This window comes from Danio aesculapii, chromosome 7, assembly GCF_903798145.1.
Source record: "Danio aesculapii chromosome 7, fDanAes4.1, whole genome shotgun sequence".
Taxonomy (NCBI): domain Eukaryota; kingdom Metazoa; phylum Chordata; class Actinopteri; order Cypriniformes; family Danionidae; genus Danio; species Danio aesculapii.
In genome coordinates, this window is record NC_079441.1 from 60,344,984 (window position 1) to 60,362,705 (window position 17,722).

The window sequence follows — 17,722 nt, forward strand, 5'->3', positions numbered from 1 at the left end:
GCTTCCTGTGGTATCAGGCAGAAACCAAGATGGCAGAGCCTTACATTTCTGCAATGGAAGTATTTTCATTATTTTGAACGCATCCAGGAAAAGGAAAAGGGGATTTTGTAGTCCACAAACTTCGTTCGCTGTAGGGTTTGCTAAGCTAACTCTGTAAAAGCCAATGTCCTGCTTTGCATTGAACTTTGAGAATCTTACATTCAGAGATGTTATGTTCACACAGCTACATTACACATCAACTAAAGTTTCAAATATGATATTGTAGTGGACCACCCCTTTAAATGTGATTTGGTGCATTATCCTGCTTGCAGTAGTATTCACAAAATGGGTACACCCTAAAGGAATGTACAAGATCAGCAATGATTCTCAGATAGGTTATGGTGTTTAAATCAGGTTCAGTTTGTTCTAACAGGCACAAAGTGTCCCAATAAAATCGCCCTCACACTATTACCCCAGCAGCAGTAGCATGAACATTTAATGCAAGCTAAGGATTGATCCTTTTTCCCCCGCACCAAATTCTGTCCCTGGCATCTGCATGTTGCAGTAGAAAACAAGCTTCAACAGAGAATGTACTTCTTATAGAAATTAATGTATTTTAATGTTGACAAAGTTTTGCAACATTTTGTGTAAATTTTTTTTTTTTGCCAAACCTGTTAGTATGGAAATGCTTCTGAGGCCCAGAAGAGGTCACTGGGGAAGGTGGTAACAACAGGCAGTAAATTGTTGAATATAAAATTAAAGAGTATTGATAGTATGTCCAAAGAAAGAGTATTAAATAATGCCAACATGATTGTCAATGATGAGAGACATTCTTTATCGCACACCTCCCTATTTTTAACATCAGGTTGTTGATATTGTGTTCCCCAATGCGTAGGAAATAAGACAAAATTTTCATTTATACCTCAAGCAATTAAGTTTTTAATTCTTTCTCTCTCAGTAGCAGTTGATGGCAAGTAGACTGGATATTTATTTAGAGGTACTATGTTTTTTAAATGATTTATTTATATAAATGCCAAAAGTGAAATGCCGGATGTGAGCTGCAAATTAAATTTCCCTATAGGGACAAATACAGTTAACTAACTAACTTTAATTATTATTGTTTGGATGGAAATGCAGCAGAGAGTCTTCAAAACATCTGGTGCAAAATGACAGGATGAGTCTTCGTTTTTGTGAGTGAACAAAAAAAAAAATACAATAGAAATTATTTGTTTTTCATTAAAAAAAAAAAAAAAAAAAAAAAAAAAAAAAAAAAATATATATATATATATATATATATATATATATATATATATATATATATATATATATATATATATATACTAACGTTATTCATCAATTCTGATTGGTCCTTATACCACTGTTTCTAATTAATCAAAATAAATGTTCTTTGACACTGGTCAGGTTTTATTTATTTAATTATTATTTTGTATTTATTGTTTTCAATGGGCAAGTCCACTGCTGTAAATTGTTTTACAGTAAATAAGTATTATAAAAAATGTCCACAATGTTTGTTTTCCATAATCAATTTGGTGGTTTACTGTAAATTATTGCTCAAATTACAAAACTCAGTCACAGTGTGTCAATCAGACAACATAAGAGGTCATAAGTGTGTCGTAAGAGTGTCATTAGTGTACTGTACTACTGCTCTTTTCAGCAAGTTTTCAACAAGTTTAAATCACATTGATAATTTAGAGGCCTTTCTTGTAGTCTAGATTTGCTGGTGAAACCAACTTAAACTCAAGCTGTTTGGAGCAGTATTAGTTCTGAGAGCCATTCCAAAATCTGCTGAATTAAAGATGTGATTTTTGGAGAAGGGTCTGAATGCAGACCTGATGCAGTGCAATCTGAGCTGGATGCAATGCTTTTTAATGTGCTCACCTAACCCCACCCTTAGCCCTACCCCTCACAGTAACGTGACTAGCTCAATTGAGTGTATTGTGTCTGACATTGCATCTCTGAGATATGCAATCTTGGCTAGCATAATCCAGGCTGCATAAAGATACTATTGGATTTTTGCCTGTTTTTTTTTTTTTTTAACCATTACTGAGGACAATGGGGAAAAATGAACACATTGTAAGACACTAATAATGAGAATCCTTTCAAGTACTCTGAATACCCTGGAACAACACTTGCTACATTAACATTTGAAGCTGGAACATTTTGTTATCCTGAATGTCCTTTGTATTATTCTACAACTACTACTATTCTAAATATGTTGAAATCAGTTGACAAAAATATCCGTAGCTTACTGTAGCTCAATAAAATTTGCTATGTAATTGCATTGTATGTTATTGTATCAAATGTTATGTTTTCAGTTGATTTTCAGCTTGACCGTTTTGATAAAAATTGAAGAAAAAAATACAAACAATAAGAAAAAGAACAGGTCATATGGGCCTAACATGATAGTGTAAGGAATGGTTATGTGAAAGATGGCTTAGAAATAGTTCATGAACACTTTCGGTTCAATCTCCTCTCTTTCCTTTCTGTTCCTTTCTCCAATATACCCTTAATCCTCTTTAGGAGTAGAACATATCAAAGTAAAAGCCTTGACATATAGGATATAGGCTGTATTCCTGATAACACACTTAAAAAATGCTTGTACAAATTCCCCCAGTTTTCTACATACTAAAAAATGTGCACTACAGTAAGTGTGTATGGTAGACAATTAGTATCTACTTAGAGAGTACTTTCAAAATAACGTGTACAGAATATAACAGCAAGAAATACTGGATCTCACAGTGCAATTTTCTTTCATTTTATCTCATTTTAGCTTTTATAGCTAATGTACTTGTTTACTGTATATGTATGTTTATTTAATAGGCTAAAAATATACATAAAAATAAAATAAACATTTAAATAAATGATAACATATAGTGATAAGGGCATGTGACAGGCTCGATCAGTGTTGAGGGTAAAACATCACAAGTAACGCAAGTTCATTCATTCATTCATTTTCTTTTCGGCTTAGTCCCTTTATTAATCTGGGGTCGTCACAGCGGAATGAACCACCAAAATGAATGAATGAATTAAAATGAACAGTCACTTTGAATCACACGCTCAATGAGAGAATTTGCTCCTCGTGTTATCAGACAAAAACCAAGATGGCAGAGGCTTACATTTCTGCGATGGAAGTATTCTCATTATTTTGAACGCATCCAGAAAAAGGAAAAGGAGATTGTCTCAATGTGATTTTACGTAACTAATATGACAATAAGTACAAAAGCAGCAAAGACATTGATTTAAACTCATTGATCTGTATATGGCATGTATACCTATCAGGAAGTTCTCAAAACATAACATTGTCCTATTTTTTTATTTTTGGTGTGTTTTTTTTAGAGGTGAATGAAGGTGTAGTTTATACAGCGCATTGTTAATTGCAGAGCTCCACTATTGAAACAATAAAAAAAAGAAGAAACAAAACAGCAAGTTCTGAAAGAGATCAAGCCTCAGTCAGGTAAGAAAAAGTAACAAAAAGGCAATTAGTTACTTTTTTGGGGAGTAACCCAATATTGTAATGCATTACTTTCAATAGTAACTTCACCAACACTGGGCTCAATGGAAAATGTGCCTCAGTCTACAGTACATTTTTTGCCAAACCTGAAATACTTTGCTCACAGTATATTTTGTTTAATGTTTCAGATTACAAATGCACTAATTTGTAATCTTTCTACATTTTTGTGAATCTGAAATGTGTTTCTTATGTTTTGTTGTACGTTTCATATACAAGTCCTTCTTGTACACGTCATAACGAATGTGAACTTGCCATACAGATCACGTGCAAACTGCTGAACCTAAATCCTTCCCAGTGTAATAAGGCGCACAACGTGTTTCCACGACGTGTTGCTATTTTCAGACCAACACAAACCTAATTTCCCTGTTTTGTGCCAGGTTGTTTAAATAGCAAATCCATTTGCGCCACTTTGTGGACTCATGGGTGTTTCCGGTCTAGAAAAGAGGTGTGTTAAGGCGCATTGTTGGTGCGTTGCTATTGTGAGGAACTAAAATAGACTGTTCAAAAGACCAGCTGAAAGCAGGTTTAAAGTTCAGCACAGAGCGTGTTAGTTGTGCACCTCGCTTACACATTGTTTAAAACACACAGGATGAACAGAAATATGCAAATATCTTTACAAATGAAAAAATAATTAAAGGATTAAAATATTTTTTAAAAATATTAGCCAATTATAATATTAATATAATGGGGGGGGGGGGGCTTTTTTTAGTTTATTCATGACAATTTGCATTTGTATAATGTTATTATTATTAGTAGTAGTATTTATTAAATCTATATTTATATATTTTTTAATAAAAACAAGCTTAGATTTGTCATAAGGTGGAATAGCATGTGTCTTTGGATATAACTCAGTTGTTTGACCACACTTCGTTATTATTGTTCATTTATTTGTTTGCTGGAAATTGGAACTGAATTTAGAAATAGTTTTGAAACAAATCATTGTGCTTAACAAACTAAATTAATTATGTAAGCTAATCGATGTCTGTGCATACAACATGTTTCCTAATCCATGAAAGAGTAAAAGTGAAAGTAAAAGCCGATAGGAGGAGGCTCATCTCTCATTCTCACGCTGCAGATGGTCTGTTTAACTCTTTTCTCGCTAGTGAAGCATCAAGTTATTCCACTTACAAAGTCTGCCACGTAAATAGCAAAAGTGCCATGGCGCGACGCAACTGACTCTTAAAGGGAATGGGAGATGAGACTCTGATTGATTTATTCTCAAGACACACCCATAACTCATTAAGAGAATAAGCACAACCCAGACCATTCGCCGGGGCGCAGAGCGTATTTTTTCCACCCTTAAAATAGAAAAAGTGGATTCGGATATGACCTTAATTTTTTTGCACCCTGCACTTCAGACTTTGCGCCTAGATCGTTAAAATAGAGCCCATTGAGTTTTCAAAAGCAAACGTTAATAAAATCATATAAAAAATAAGAATTTTTTTTTATATCTTTGATGTTGGACGATATTGAACAATTTGACATTGTGCGATGTCTAATGCGAAACATCGCGTTGGACGATGGCATAAATATGTTACACACAAATTACCACCCGTCAATCACTTTTCCCACGGGACTCTGGCATGAATAAGCAGAGTGATCTGGGTCATTATAATAGCATCAATAAACTTAGTTGGTACAAAAGGTGCACAACCAACAGTCTCTGAGGTTTTAGCTAAAATGACTAAGTGAAAGATGTGTGTTTGTGTGTGTATTCAGTGGTATAGTGTGGAAAGAGGGCTTTTCAAAAAGGCCTGATGAAACACCAGTGTGGATGTGGATCTTTTCTGTTCTGAAATGGCATTTTAAAACTAAGACGCATTAGTTTAAATGGGGCCTGACTGTGTATTTTTCGTGAGCGGGTTCATGCTGCGGCAGGGGCGGGGCGGAGGACTGCGATGCCGGCTCAGCATCGTAATGTCTATCGGCCATCAGCGATGGACAATGGCATCGTCTATCGACCCAATCCTACTTCCAGTCAAATGTTTCAATTGTCAATCCATATGGCTTAGGGGGGTTGGGTTTGTACAGCTTCACATATTCATTACGGCAATGCCTGTTATTTGGCAATCAGTGTCCAGTCTTTTGACAGGAAAAAATTATTTTGCAACACATATCATGTCTTCCCAGTGTCATCCACTGTTTTTTGCTACAGGCTTTGTTTGTATTCTTCTAGCTTTCATAACCACATCCTCTGGTTAACATTGAAACAGCCATAAATGAGATTTATGTTATGAAAAACTAGTCAATCTACACACATGCACAGTAGCTGCATTGAGCAAACTGAAAATGCCATGTTTTAATCATATTTAGAACTTAACCAACAAATGAAATGGTACAGGTCACTTCAAATGTAGTTTTTCATTTGATATATGTAATTTAACTGCAGGTTTAACAAGCACTTTTTGAGATTTTAGTATCCTCCCATTCAATTAGATATGACTTGGTCTTGGATGTTGTGTTTTACACTATTAACCATTGTGTATTGTTTAAATGTACTACCCTTCTGTTATGTTGGTGGCTGTTTTTGCCACATTGACTTCCATTATAATGACATTTGTTTTGATTGCAAAGCCATGACAGCATATAATCGTACATTCTTAATTGTTGGTGGTTTCCCTCATGGAAAAATATAAAATTGGCCATTTTTACTGTTAATCAATGGGGGAGAAAACATCCACCGACATGACAAAAGTGTAGTAAATTTGCCAATGGATTAATGTTGAAAAATTCAAAGCATTTTCTCAAAATATGTTTTAAAATAAGATTTGTCATAAAAAATCATCTCATTTCATGAAAGACAGAGAAAATTGTAACCAAATTAAGACTCAAAATCACCCAAGAGGGCAATAATCAATAGCAGCATTCATGCTATATCATAAGTTCATGAAAAAATTTGACTAGATCTTGCAGTTCCAGTATACCTGAACCCAGATATTGTTTACTAGTACACCAAATAAAAACTTTTTTAACCTACACAAAGCTGACTAAAATGACTGCTTAGAATACATGATGATTTAATAGACCAACAGTACAGATAATATTAAGTGATAAAGGGAAGATCAGCAGATAAAGCCCACTCCTTGATCCCAGCAGCGAAAGATCCTCTCTGATGACACGAAGATGAAGTTGAAAAGAGATGAATATGTTTGGCTCATTATCAAGCACGTCAAGATTACAAGCACAGATTGAGTGGAACTAGAAGAGAGTTACATCAAGAAAGCAGTTGTCAAGAGTGGTGACAAGTACTAAGGAGCGTGACAACATCAGGAGAATCTGACAGATGAGGTCACAAAGACAGACGAAACACAGAAAACACGGAGACAGGGGCAACTTCTGACGCTGTTTTAGAATATGTCATGCATTGGAAGTCTGTGAGAGGAATGTAAGGGAGGAAAAAATTAAAGGTTTTTGTTTTGAGATTCTTCATTGTTTATGGTTTGGCCATTTAACTGCCCCACCAAGAAAACTATTTTGGATTGCATTTTTAACTCCTAATGCTTCTATTTAACACACTAATTTCTGAAATATCAACATCTACCAAATGGTTGATTTGTTGGTTTATGGTAAAAGTACCAGAATTATTACATATCCTATGAAAATTCAGAAAATATGAAGTGTAAGACCAATTTATTTAAAAACATAATCAAAATAAATCTTTTTTGAACACTAAATCATCTTTTTTTGAAGTGTGCCATACAATATTTCAGATTCTCATTTAACACATTTTTTTTTTACAATAAAATCAAAATCAAGTGTGGTAGTGCAGCAAGATTATGTTTGTTTGATTTTCTTGTAAACCAACAATGTTGTCTGTGTAAGCCATTATTTAAAAGTTATTATTTGAATGACTTTAACAGTCATTATTAAAAACAGTCAAAATATGGTCAACCATTTGGTAGAGCAGGCAGTTAAAGTGTTAAAGGGGTTGTTCAGAATGTAATTTTGAGGCTTGGTTGTGTTTATAAGATGCAATGTGTGCTCATGCTTTACTTGTAGAACGTAACATTACTTTTTCATATATCTTTGATTATTTACAGCTATTTTGCTAACATGAAAATAACTGTCATATTTCCTAGTTCATCTGAAAGGCCCACCCTCTAGAGATTGATTAGTCAGCTAACATAATGTGCTGTGATTCGCGGATTGGCTCCATGTCACTGCATCACGCCCCTACAAGCGCGCACTTGTGCGCTGTGTAAACAGTCAGTCAGAGCAGCTGTTAGTAGCATTAGCTGCCTGAATCAGACAGAAAATGAAGAGGACACAGCTGAACCTCACGCCTGCTCTCTAAAATAAAATCTGACAAGTGTCTTTCACATATATTTGGAATAAGCGTGTGTAAGTAATATTAAACGTTCACATATCTGTTATGAGTTTGTTATTTGAGATGTAGAAGGCAGGGAAAGCCACTGCATAGAGAGACACTGCAGCGCTAATGAAGATTGTGGCTGTTTACAGACGGATAAATATGAATTTTTAGCTAAATTGTTAATGGTGCCAAACAGCATTTCCTGTTGTTTACATCGTTGTTTATGTCCTCGCTACAACATACAACATATTCTGGAAGCTGTCCTTTGTCAAATCCTAGCTATATATATAATTTTTTATATTTTTTTAAGCAACTTACCCAACACTGCTTGGCACACACTTGTATAAAGTCTTGATAGGTTATAAAAAGGATCTTTAATAGCACAGTAGAGTCATTAACATCAATGAAACATTTTCATTTCACGAAAGGTTTCCAAAATGATCCCCTCATACTATAGTACATCATCACTTTTGTGTCTGATTCATCTTCTCTCTGCTTCCCATCACAGTGTTACCTACTATTTTCAATGAAAAGATAAAGTCTGCTTGAAGAGTTGTTAAATATCACTAGATGAGTGTGTAAATTTGCATATTATTGACATCATCGAGAAAATAACACACACTCGCACAACAGAACTGGTGACATTTAAAAAGTTGCTAAAGTTTGTTAAAAATTCTCCAGATTTGTCTTTAGGCACTTTGTTGAAAAAATAAACCACTAAAGGGCTCTAAAAAGTCAATAAATTTAGCAACAAAGTCAGTAAGTTAGCAACACTTCACTATCACTGAGGTTGAAATGCACAAAACAAACACAAAAACTCGTAACTTATTCAATAAGGAAAGTGATTCAATGGTAGTTTTGTACTTCAAAATATACTATGGTATGATTAGCTACCACTGATTAGGTTCTTTTTGAGTGATATAACAATAAGTGTTATGCAGGAAAACAATATAACAAACTTGTATACGTACAAGCATAGACACATACAAATATATACATACATACAAACTGTACAAACATCCATTAATCCATCCATCTACCCATTCATCCAAACCTACACTCATCCATACATCCACCCATCAATCCATTCAAACAAATACCAATCATCTATCCATTCTAACTTACATCCATCCATCAATGTACCCATCCATCTAAACATCCATCCATCCATTTATCCATCCATCAAAACATACACATATCCATCAACACATACACACATCCATCTATCCAAACATACACACATCCATCTAAAAATCCATCCATCTACCCATTCATCCAAACATACACCCATCCACTCATCCATTTATCTACCTGCCCATCCATCCAAACATACATCGATCATCTATCCAAACGTTCATTCATCCATGTACCTATCCATCTAAACATACATCCATCTACTGTATCTACCCATCCATCTGTCTATCCATCCATCCATTTATCTGTCTATCCATCCAGCCATCAAAACATACACACATCCATCTATCGATCAAAACATACACGCATCCATCCAAAAATCCATCCATCTACCCATTCATCCAAAAAAAAACATCCACACATTCATTCATCCATCTATCCATCCAAACATCCATCTACCCATCCATCTATGTACCCATCTATCCAAACATCCATCCATCCATCCATCTACCCACCAATCGGTCTATCCATCCATCCATGCATCAAAATATACACACATCCATCTATCCACTAAAACATGCACACATCCATCCAAAAATCCACCCATCCATCTACCAATTCATGCAAACATACACCCATCTACACATCCATCCAAACATACATCCATCATCCATCAATTAAAACATCCATCCTCCCATCTACCCATCCATCCATCTAAACATGTATCCATCCATCTACTTATCCATCTTTCTATCCATCTATCCATCCATCCAAACATACATCCATCATCTATCCATCCAAACATCCATTCATCTAAACATACATCCATCCATCTACTCATCCATTAATCTATCCATCCATCAAAACATACGCACATCCATATATCTATCAAAACACACACATCCATCCAAAAATCCACCCACCTATCTACCCATTCATCCAAACATACATCCATCCAAACATACATCCATCATCTATCCTTCCAAACATCTATCCATCCATCTAAACATGCATCCATCCATCTACCCATCCATTCGTCTATCCATCCATCCATCCATCCATCCATCCATCCATCCATCCGAACATACATTCATCATCTATCTGTCCAAACATCCATTAATCCATGTACCCATTCATCTAAACATACATGCATCTGTCTAACCATCCACTCATTCATCCATCTATCCGTCTATCCATCAAAATGTACACACATCAATCCATCCATCAAAACATACACACATCCATCCATCTACCCATTCATCCAAACATACACCCATCCACACATCCATTCATCCATCTACCCATCCATCTGAACATACATCCATCATCTATCCATTCAAATATCCATCCATCTATCCAAACATCCATGTACCCATCTATCTAAACATATATCCATCCATCCGTCTTTCCATCCATCCATCTATCCATCAAAACATACATATATGTATATGCACCCATCCATTCATCAAAACATCAACCCATCCATCAAAACATACATACATACATCAAAACATACAAACATATATGTACACACTTCTGACAGAGTGCATATTTAGGCCAGATGTAAAGGTTTCTCTTGTCGTGTTGTTTTGAATGAAACACAACAGTGAAGCTAACTGGTTCAAATTCCTACCTCTGATACTTGGTTAACTATGTGAAGTGAGAGCAGAAGGCCAAAACCAATAGCCCAATGATAACCGAACACAGCATGTGTCCCATCTTTCTTATCATTCTGCTAAGAGCATCTCAAATAAGCTGGTGTACTAGTCTTTGTGGATGCCATGTGGTCCTGCAGATTGTGTGACTTTGACACATTGATGTTCTTTAAGCCGCCCTCTGGTTTTCTCTCCCTCTCTCTCCTTCGTTCTTTCGCACATGCTCCTTCACGCTCTTCCTCATATTCCATCTCACTTACTCCCTCTACATCACACGTTCTGATGACGCTGCTTTGCCTCTAATTATGAATAAGCTTTTAGATTTCAGATGCATATCTTTGGCATATCCGAGAGTGAAACATTGACTCATGCGTGGCTATAATTAATATGCTTTTACTAACGTGCATTCACAACTTGCAGCAATAGTTTTAGAAGTGAAAGAATAGGGTACTTCAAATCAAGGGTGAGTTTTGAAGGCTGTGATTTCTCATGTATTGCTCTCTGTGACTAAAGGATGACATATCAGCTGACATGACACAAATTACTCCAATGGCTGAATCCTTCAAATGAGCAATGTGTTTTACAAATCACTGAACAAAGCTCTCAAATGAGTCAGCGCCAAAGAACAAATCATACACATCATTTGCATATGGTCATGTTAAGATCTACAGCACAAAAGCCGTCGGCTAGATTAATGGACATTCCCACAAAGCCGTCCTCTCAGACGTTTCGTTCTGACTCGTCCATCATTTGTATCATGAACAGTCTCAGTGTATGTGTGGCATATAAAGGTCTGTGTTTCTCCATCTTGATGGTCGAGCAAATCTGGAGGGAACGTTTGTAGTTATAAATAGTCATAGCTGGGGGGAGTTGGAGAGGGAATCCAAAGATCTGGATTGCTTTTTGGTGTCTTCTCCAGTCATGGAAAGGGCACATATTCAGTGCTTTCCTTTCTCTTCAGTGTCACAGTAATGAGCAATAAAACTAATTCACTGCACTCTGTTAGAGAGGCTTTATTTAGAGGATGCTGAAACTCTGGCGTTTAAACATATACAGCACTTGTGTCTGTATTTTATAAGCAGAATTGTGTTATATATTTTATAAAGACTTTTTCACAAACTTCACAGACTATTTATTTTCTTTGTTTCTTTCTTGATTGAATGAGAGTAGTTGAAAATAGTTTAAATTTTGTAGTTTCAGTTTTTTTCCCAACACCTTAATGGAAATTGAATGTATTATCTTCATTCATTCATTCATTTTCAACTGCTTTTCCGGGGCCGGGTCGCGGGAACAGCAGTCCTAAGGCCCGTGCACACCGAGACGTTTTCTGTCAACGTTTAACGCCTCATGACTAAATAAAGGGCGCCAATGTGATCGTGCACACCAACGCGCAAAACGGCAAGCGTAAAAGCTTAATTTTTAAAGAAATGCCTCATGCTCGCTTTTTGTTTTGACGTGCCGCGTCAAAACCTTCTAATCCAATCAGATTGGCACTTTTGTTCATGTGCACGGAGTTTCTGAAGTTACAGTAAACAGCACTTGGAGGCGCTCAAGCTCAAAACTGTCAATGTGAGCGCATATTGAAGAAGATGCCCAGAGGCGATATGAACGTGGAGCTGCTTATTGCAGTGGTGAACAATAATCATTTCTTCATCGCTAGAGCTGGAGCTGCTACTTGAACCATCCATGCTTGTTCGAGTCACCAGTAACTTTAACAACAAGCGTGTCAACTTCCTCTCTTCCTCTTCTTCTGTGTTATAAGCAGTGTGTCAGAAGCTTAAAGTTGTGTAGCGCCATCTTACTTCAAAGAGTGATTTTGCATACTCTTCTGCTTGACGCCAATGAAAATCGCTTGGGTTTGAATGCGGAAAAACGTCTCGTAAAACACTGACAATAAACACAAACGAAAAGCATCCCGGTATGTACAAGCCTTTAGGAGAGAACCCCAGACTTCCCTCTCCCCAGACTCTTCCTCCAGCTCCTCCAGGAGATCCCAAGGCGTTCCCAGGCCAGCCGAGAGACATAGTCCCTCCAGCATGTCCTGGGTCTTCCCCGAGGCCTCCCCCCGGTGGAACATGCCTGGAACACCTCCCTAGATAGGCAGAAACAGATGCCCGAGCCACCTCAGTTGACTTTTCTCAATGTGGAGTAGCAGCGGCTCTGACGGCACCGATTCAGTGGCGTTGCTCTCTGTAAAAGTTGGGACTTTCTCTGCTTTTCAAGTTGCAATGGAAGCATCAGCCAATCAGATTGCTGTATGCAAATACACCAGCTTAGACAGTAGCCGATTGCTGACTAATTTCATTGGTTGACGCTGCTATCATAATCGCGTCAGCCCCAACTTCAGACACACCCTCTTGTCAAGCGTTGACGCTGAAGGCCAGTGTGAATCGGGCGTAAGGGTGCACCCTGCCTCCCTGTGAAGGAAACTCATTTCGGCCGCAAGTATCCGAGATCTTGTCCTTTCGGTCATGACCCAAAGCTCATAACCATAGGTGAGAGTAGGAACGTAGATTGACCAGTAAATCGAGAGCTTTGCCTCTCGGCTCAGCTCCTTCTTTACCACAACAGACTGGTACATTGACCACATTACTGCTATCGCTGTATTAACTTTCTATTTCTAAAGAGATTAGATTCAGTTTTCTATTTAATTAATCTTTATTTCTATAGCGCTTTTACAATGTAGATTGTGTCAAAGCAGCTTAACATAGAAGTTCTAGTCGATTGAAACTGTGTCAGTCCAGTTTTTAGAGTCGAAGAAGCCAGTGGTGAGGAAGAAACTTCACCAATTGATGAAAGTAAGGGGAAAAAAAACCTTGAGAGAAACCAGGCTCAGTTGGGCATGACCATTTCTCTTCTGTCCAAACATGCTGTGCAGAGCTGCTGTCTAGGCACTGGAGGCTGAAGAACCCTGGACGCCCAATGTGGAGAAGCTAACACTCCTATGATAAATAACTGTTTAATCACATTGTTTTGTTTAAATGCATTGACATATTGGGTCTAAATTCACTGAAGAAAAATATATATCAAATGTGTGTTTGTATTTTGATGCATTATTTGTTTGGTCTGATTTTTTTAAGAGTTGCTATGTATTATGTGGTGCAATATGAATGTAGAATATCCTGTAAATTTGGAATATGACAATTGATTAATGTAATTTTATTCTAATTTTGTTATTTTATGTCTATTTATGCTTATTTTATCTGAGATATATATTCTGTGGGCACTGTCACCTCACAGCAAGAAGGTCGCTGGTTCGAGTCCCGACTGGGTTCTCCCTGTGTTGGCATGGGTTTTTCCGGGTTGCTCCGGTTTTCCCCACAGACCAACGCTATAAGTGAATTGAATGAACTAAATTGGTCGTAGCATATGTGTGTGAATGTGAGAGTGTATGGATGTTTACCAGTCCTGGGTTGCAGATGGAAGGGCATCTGCTGTGTGAAACATATGCTGGATAAGTTGGTGGTTCATTCTATTGCGGTGACCCCTGTTGAATAAAGGGACTAAGCCGAAGGAAAATGAATGACTGAATGAGGAGGTATCAGGTCAGGTTTTGGCTATATTTTTGTTGAAAGGAGAGTAAGACTTTTGAAGCAGTCAGCAAGAAATACGTTTTTAAGAATACTGAAAACAAGTTTTTATTTATAGAAAATTATATTTTGTTATATCTAGAAAAATATAGAAAATTAAATATAAAAAATAAATTAAAAATTAAATTATTAAAATAAACATTAAAATAAATGTTTTTTTTTTTTCTTTTTTTAATATTCTAAGAGTTTAGTTATATTGGGATTTACAGGAGTTAATGTTATGGTTTAGATTATCATTTTTCTAAAAAAAGTACAGCAGCAGAATATAAAAAAGTATGTTGATGATGATGATGATGATTATGAAGTCTTTATTTGTCACATACAGTTTTACATGCAGCGTCCTGTAGCCAGGGAGCGCTAGTGACAGATCCGCCTTCGCACACCGGTGGGGGAAAGCACACAAAGGCGGTTTTGAAACATGAAGATTTTAGCTAATATGTTTCTTCAAACAACATATAAGAAATGTACTACTAAGTAATAATACTAATACTAATAATAAAGTTATACTAAATTAACTCATCAATTATAGTTTACTCACATGTATAGTTCACCCAAAATTAAAAATTCTGTCATCATTTACTCACCCTTCACTTGTAACAAACTCGTTTGAATTACTTTTTTTTCTTCAGTTGAACATGAAACAAACCATTAGCTTCTATAGTATTTGTTTTTCCTACAACAATGGGTACATGTTTCCAACATTAAAATGTCTTCTCTGTTTGTGTTCAAAAGAAAAAATGGAATATCAAACAGTTAAGGAACCACTTGAGGTTAAGTAAATGGTGAGTACATCCTTCATTTTTTGGCAAACTATCCATTATTATATTTTGAGGGAATTTGTTTCTTCAAATGGTGGCTCAATGGATACCACTGTCGCCTCACGGCGAGAAGGTCACAGGTTCAAGTCCCGGGTGGGCCAGTTGGGATTTTTGTGTGGAGTTGGAATGTTTTCCCTGTGTTGGTGTGGGTTTCACCCGGTTTTCCCCACAGTCCAAAGACATGCGCTGTAAGTTAATTGGATAAGATAAAATTGTCCATAGTTTATGAGTGTGTGTGTGTCTGTGAATGTGAGAGTGTATGGATGTTACCCAGCACTGGATTGCAGCTGGAAGGGCATAAAACATACGCTGGAATAGTTGGTGGTTCATTCCACTGTGGCGACCTCTGAAATAGAGACTAAGCCAGTGCTTTATTTGAGTCGGATACTGTTTTGGGAAATGTCAGATATGCATGTTTTGCCAGAAAGCATGTTTGTAGCTACATGATTTTTTTTTTTTAAACTATTGTTGGCCCGTAACGTTATATTGCACAAAATAATTAACCCTCCTGTTTACCTGAAATCTGCTAACACCCTTTTCCCCTCGGGGTCAATTAGATTCATTTATTTTTTTGGCAAAAGTTTAGTGTCAGGTAATTGATGTCTTTGTTGACTACTTAACAACACTCTGAAATACAGCCCGCCCCCCCAACACACACACTCCCAACCCCCACTTCCTGCCCCTTATACATGCCGATTACCTATTGCATTACTATAGACAAATTTACAAATCAGCATGAAAACTTACTTTTTCAACGAAAATTGAATTTTTTTTTTTTTTTTTTAATTAGTTTTGTACTTGTTATTGGTATACATTTTTGTTATTTATAACATATGAAAAGAATAACAATTTATTTTAGCAAGGACTGGAACACATTTATGTATGGGGTCAATTTAACACCAAGAAAAACAAACATGGTGTGCTGGGCATGTATTGTCTAAAGAGACAGCGGCCACAAAATGGAACAAGACATTCATCCAAAGTGATGAGGGGGCCTGGATTGTTAAAATACGGTAATCGCTAGATGGAGTTTGTCACACCCTCGTCTTCCCTGACTTGTTTCTTTGTCCCCAAAGCGTAATATATAGGAGAAAACAAGGAATGCCTTCGGAGACATGGTGGCTGGAAATATTGACCTTCCAGTGTCAGCATTCAAAAGGCTTGCTTTTGCTTCTCCTTTGAATTTGTACACTTCTGCCAAAATGAGCAACCCAATGTAAGCTTGCAAATCAGTCACATCAAAGTTTTTCCAGCTGTCCCCATAGACCCTCCTCCCCTCTAAGTTTGTCATTTCAAGTATATTATTTTCAATTGATGGTGTAATGAAAAGCTGAAATGCTGATTTTATGTCTTGAACATGACTGACAGCATATCTGGTGGGCCCTGGCCCAGCATATCTGGTGTCTGCTGGTTGTTAAGAGGCAACAGGAGGGTCAACACTAGGAGTCTCATTCTCACCTGAGGAGGATACCTCATAATCAGGGTCTTCCTTAAGATTATCCACTGTCTCAGACACATTCTCCTCTGTCACTTTCACTGTCAAAAACCAGTGACAAAATCTCACTGACAGAAAACCTTGCTTAGAGGCCATTTTCAATTGAGTAAGCTTAAATAGAGACTTTATATATATATATATATATATATATATATATATATATATATATATATATATATATATATATATATATATATATATATATATATATATCTTATGTTTTATACAGCCAAAAGAACCTGGGTCAAATTTACCCCAAAGAACACCAATGTAACAAAACGTGTACAGGGCATTGAATAAAAAATATCATGTTAATTTTATGTTTACCAAGTTTTCCCTATTAAATTAGGAGAAGTCACTCAATCTGGAGCAAAAAAATAAAACAAACAAACAAAAAAAACAATGTCAAATATATATATGTATTACGTTTAACATTGAATGGGGTCAAATTGACCCCAAGGACAATAAAAGGGTTAAAGGCCATTTAGAAATTTGATAATTTTTTTTGTATTAACCGCTTAGTAACATCATGTTCTAGAAAAACTGAAATTGTGTGATAGACGTCGGTCACAGTAACTTTTATTTCCTTGTTTAGTTCCAGAAATTATCCATTTACAAATTAAGTACTGGACTAAGCCAAAGGAAAATGAATGAATGTTTCTTCAAATGTTCTCATTATTCTGAACATATCAGCTTATGTTGTTTCTGCCTTTCAACAAAAAAAAAAATCCTCCCTCTATTTCCACAAGCCAGCAAGTTTGAGAGCAAGTCTACTTGTAGTTCGCAGAGGTGGTCAACAGCACTGTCTTTCAACTCGACAGAAGTACCACACAAGCGGCAGTGGTTTTGTTACGCTGGCCTGCGGAGATTAAGACAAGTGCCGCTGTTCTACAAAGTCCAAACAATCGGCAGGTGTAAGTTACTGCCCACACACACCTCATCTAACTACACTGCAGTAAACAAAAGGGAAAGACACCGAGCAGTGTGGGTGTGTTTGCTGCTGGGAGGACTGTTATGGCTGTTGGGCAGAGCACATGACAGATCCCAGATAAAATAAAATGAAGCTTTCATGTGGAACGACGCTCAACTAATTATTTTCCAATCTGCCGGTTGATGATCCCATTTGAATTGACCACAAGATATCATATCTGTTCCATCAAAGTCGTGGAAAACAAATGCCTTTCCTTGTATTTGAAGTGAACTTTTA